Raw genomic sequence first — 5,034 nt, 5'->3', positions numbered from 1 at the left:
GCTTGCCAAACAAAAGCTAAGAGAAAAAAAAGCACAGGTATGACTGGCATAACATCTACGATTGGATTCAAAAAAGCATAGGCTTCTGGCAATTTGCCGAAGACAAAACTACTCGGATAAAGGGCAGAATTAATACAAATACAGATCAAACTAACGATATTAAGCATAACAGACATTTTGTTCTTGGAGATAATTGCACTTTGATTGAGTTTTTGATATAAGGAAAAAGGAAGAAAGTAAGTAAGCTAGACAAAAAATCCTTCTTTTTCTTTGAACCCACCCAACCAAAAATCCTCCAATTCTCAAAGGAGAATAGAAGAAATCATACTTTCATACAATATCTTACTTGAATTCTATGTAATGATCAATAAATTAAGTTGAATTCTATATCTATATGTATCAAAATCCTAGTACCAATCTATTCTATAGATATATAGATATTTGGACTGGAGTTGACAAACAACCAATACCAATATTATTGTTTCTTAGTGTAGATTAGAAATTGAAATGGGGCGTGGCCAAGTGGTAAGGCACCGGGTTTTGATCCCGCTATTCGGAGGTTCGAATCCTTCCGTCCCAGCGCATATCCATTTTTTTATGCTCCATTATTCCCATAGAAAGAAGTAGGGGAGTGGATAGGAGTTAATCCATATTAATTTAATTACCCGTGTCTCTTCGAATCTCATTAACAAATGATCAAGTTCCATATCATATAGAAATATGTTATGGAGCCAATATTTTTTCTTTGAATCTCATTTTATTTAGGTATTTCGTGTTTGGTTCTAATGAAAAATTGGAAATCTATGTAACGATTGAGGCAGGGGTGATTTATCCTATCCCTTTTATTTTATTCACTTTATCACAAGAGTCAATTATTGAAATATTACTCAACCCCATGTTAAAGAAAATACATATGATAGAATCATATAAAATGGGGAAATGTTTAGCTTATATGGTATGTATCGTTCTATTTCAATGACAATAATTTTTTGGTTTTTGTGAAAAACATTTGCGATCCCTTAAATTATTTAAACTGAAATTATTTCAATTCTATATTATAGAATATCTATAACAGTGACAACTGTTCAGTCTATCTGATAGATACGAAAACCCCTCCCTATTATTTTTTGATTTTCGTAATCAGATGAAAAGAGTAAAGATTCAAATCTTAACTTCCATTGTTTTTTTATACATCTCATGAAAATGAAAAAAATGGGATTTATTTCTTCTTTTTTTTGATCTATTTTAGATTAAATCAGTGATGAGTCAATTAAAAAAGAAAGACTTATCTTCCTATGAGGATCAAACGTGATGCTTATTGTCCAGTTTTCTTCAAATGAAATCAAATTAAATAATGATGTCTAAATAGGAAACTTTTTCAATTTAAATTATAAATATATTTAATAAATATTTTTAATGATTCCTTGGAAGTGGAATCTTTGGTACTCCAAAAAGTAGGAAATCATTTAATCTATCCTATTGAGTCACTTGAAGATGCAGATTCAAAAAGTTATTCGTTTATATATTGCTATTTCTTTCTATTATCTAGATATTATTTATGTATGTTAAAGATGCTGTCTTGCTAAGACTTTTTAAGAAAAATCGTCCCACATATCATAGAAAAAGTCTAGATTACCATGTCTATGGACAGCTGAACCAATGACTATTCATGATTCCATAATTGAATCAATTCCATACCGGTTCCAAATTAAATTAGAGGAATGTTATGGTAAAACTTCGTTTGAAACGATGTGGTAGAAAGCAACGTGCGACTTGAAGGACACGGTCCGTTGTGGATTTTTACATCCACCATTTTCGATTTATCTAGGCATGAGGGTGCTCTTGGCTCGACATTGTTTGTTCTGTTACACCTGAACCCCTTCTTTTTTGTTGGGTTGTAAATAGTCCACGATGGAGCTCGAGTAGAAAGGATTAATTCATTTCTCGGGGGCAAGGATCTAGGGTTAATGCCAATCAATCAATTGGAACAACTTCGTAAATGTATCTTTCATCTATAGAAATCGAAAGGATCCAATTCGAGCAAGTTTCCAATTCAAAAGCAAAACTTGTTGGAATTGATCAAACTTTTTCGATTCAAAGTGTATCACTGGGGAATCAACTGTCCATAGGATTCTTTGATAGAAAAAATCAAAAAAGGGTATGTTGCTGCCATTTTGAAAGGATTAAGAAGCACCGAAGTAATGTCTAAACCCAATGATTTAAAATAAGGATAAAGGATCTAAGAACAAGGAAACACCATTTTAATTGTCTCGATAATCTCAATAACTGGATCAGACTAAAGAATCCAAATAGAATTTTAAACGAGACAAACAAAAGGGGGTAAAGACCACTCAATAAATGAAATTGACTAAAGATTTTTCCTTTCAGCTATTTGAGAGTTATCTAACTTGAGTTATGAGTACGAATGGTTTCTTTTTCATTTTCAGGAAAAAAAAGACTGAAATCATAGTCTAATTGATTTTATAGGCCCCATTTGTCATTTAATTTATTCGAATTGCATACATAGACAAAACTTCGAATCAAATCATTTTTCTCGAGCCGTACGAGGAGAAAACTTCCTATACGGTTCTAGGGGGGGTATTGTTCATCTACATCTATCCCAATGAGCCGTCTATCGAATCGTTGCAATTGATGTTCGATCCCGAGAGAGAAGGAAAAGATCTTAGAAAAGTGGGCTTTTATGATCCAATGAAGAATCAAACTTATTTAAATGTTCCTGTTATTCTAGATTTCCTTGAAAAAGGTGCTCAACCCACAGGAACTGTTCAGAATCTTTTAAAGAAAGCGGAAGTTTTTAAGGAACTTCCGTCTTCCGTCTAATCAAATGAAATTCAATTAAAGAAATACCAAGGGGGGGTAGCGGCTTGTATATAACTTTGTATAATTTTTCTCGACTTGTTTTTTTGATTTCCCCCCCCCTTCTGGGGTATTCGTATCTATTTATCATTGTTTCCGTCGAATCCGATGGTCTAGAACGATAAAACCTTAGTTTATTGATCTTATAAATTCGGACATTTCTGTGGTTTTCATTGGAACTCGACTAACCAACAAGGAATCCACTTTGCTTATTCCACTTAGATTGATGAAATACATCATGGACTAAAAAATCCGATATCTTTTTTTTTCAATTCTTCTCCATTTATACTTTTTTAGCTATGTAAATTAGATATGTAGTGTCAATACAAGACAATTTTGAATATTATTGCATTGTGAAATTGAAATTCTTTGAATTGCAATTTCAATGCAATTTATTTTCTTTTTTGTTTCCACTGTATTCTTTTCTCGCCATTTATATTGACAACAGTGTATCGAACAAATATAATTCATCGTGATAAGTAAACCGGGTCTATTTATTTCCGTCCCATAGGTTTTTTACTTTACCTTATTCAAAATTCAAATGATGCTTTCTTTGATACAAGAGGTTTTTTTGATTGAAAAAAGGTAGATAACATAAGAGGTGCTCTACCCATTTTTTCAATTCTGTCTATTTTTTTCTTTTATCTGAGAATTTCTTGTATTTTCATCTAATCAATTCATTTTTCTCTTTCGAATCCATTAGAAAATCTTTTTTTTTTAGATTTGTTAGCTCAATGGTTTGATTAGCTCGTATAATCTCCTTTCTCTTTGTTTAAATTGAATTTAATCGATTTTGATTCTGATTGTATCTATACACCCTTTGTTGAAATTTTGTTTAATCTATATTTTCTTCGGGTTGCTAACTCAACGGTAGAGTACTCGGCTTTTAAGTGCGGCTAGAATCTTTTACACATTTAGATGAAGTGAGGAATTCGTCTATACCATTGGTAAAGTTTGAAGACCACGACTGATCCTGAAAGGGAATAAATGGAAAAAATAGCATGTCGTATCAATGGAGAGTTCTGAGGATATTTCATTCTTATCGGATCGGTACAAAACCTTGTTCGAATTCTTGGAACGGAACAAAATTTAGTTGGGTCGAATGAATAAATGGATAGGGGCCTTATGGCTTCAATTAATTATAAGAAAGAAAAAGCAACCAGCTTCTGTTCTTAATTTGAATAATTTCCCGATCTAATTATACGTTAAAAATAAATTAGTGCCTGATACGGGAAGGACTTCTCTCCCCATGAGTGGATTCTATATTTTTTTCATGAATCCTAACTATTGGCATTCTCTATTCTGGAATGGAGATGTGTGTGTAAAAGAAGCAGTATATTGATAAAGAAAGTTTTTTCCGAAATCAAAAGAGCGATTGGGTTTAAAAAATAAAAGATTTCTAACCATCTTGTTATCCTATCACATAGACGAATTAAATGAAATGAATGGAGAAAAAAGAGAGGGTAGAGAATCTGTTGATAAGTTTACTTGTCTCCGAGGTATCTATTCTAGTAGAATACCTTGTTTTGACTGTATCGCACTATGTATCATTTGATAACCCCCAAAATCTTCTACCTTTGATTCAAATCGAATTTCAAATGGAGGAAATCCAAAGATATTTACAGCTAGAGAGATCTCAACAACACGACTTCCTATATCCACTTATCTTTCAGGAGTATATTTATGCATTTGCTCATGATCGTGGTTTCGGTCGATCGATTTTGTCGGAAAATTCGGGTTATGACAATAAATCCAGTTTACTGATTGTGAAACGGTTAATTACTCGAATGTATCAACAGAATCATTTTATTATTTCTCCTAATGATTCTAACCAAAATCCATTTTGGGCGCGCAACAATGATTTGTATTCTCAAATCATATCAGAAGGGTTTGCTTTTATTGTGGAAATTCCATTTTCTCTACAATTCATATCTTGTCTAGAAGGGAAAAAGATAGTAAAATCCCAGAATTTACGATCAATTCATTCAATATTTCCCTTTTTAGAGGACAATTTTTCACATTTAAATTTTGTGTTAGATATACTAATACCCCACCCTGTCCATGTGGAAATCTTGGTTCAAACTCTTCACTATTGGGTAAAAGATGCCTCTTCTTTGCATTTATTACGATTCTTTCTCAACGAGTATTGTAAGTGGA

Source organism: Sesamum indicum, unplaced genomic scaffold (genome assembly GCF_026168435.1).
Source record: "Sesamum indicum cultivar Baizhima isolate 11 unplaced genomic scaffold, ASM2616843v1 HiC_scaffold_79, whole genome shotgun sequence".
NCBI classification, from domain to species: domain Eukaryota; kingdom Viridiplantae; phylum Streptophyta; class Magnoliopsida; order Lamiales; family Pedaliaceae; genus Sesamum; species Sesamum indicum.
The sequence above is the reverse complement of the archived record's forward strand: the minus strand, read 5'-3'. Positions refer to the sequence as shown.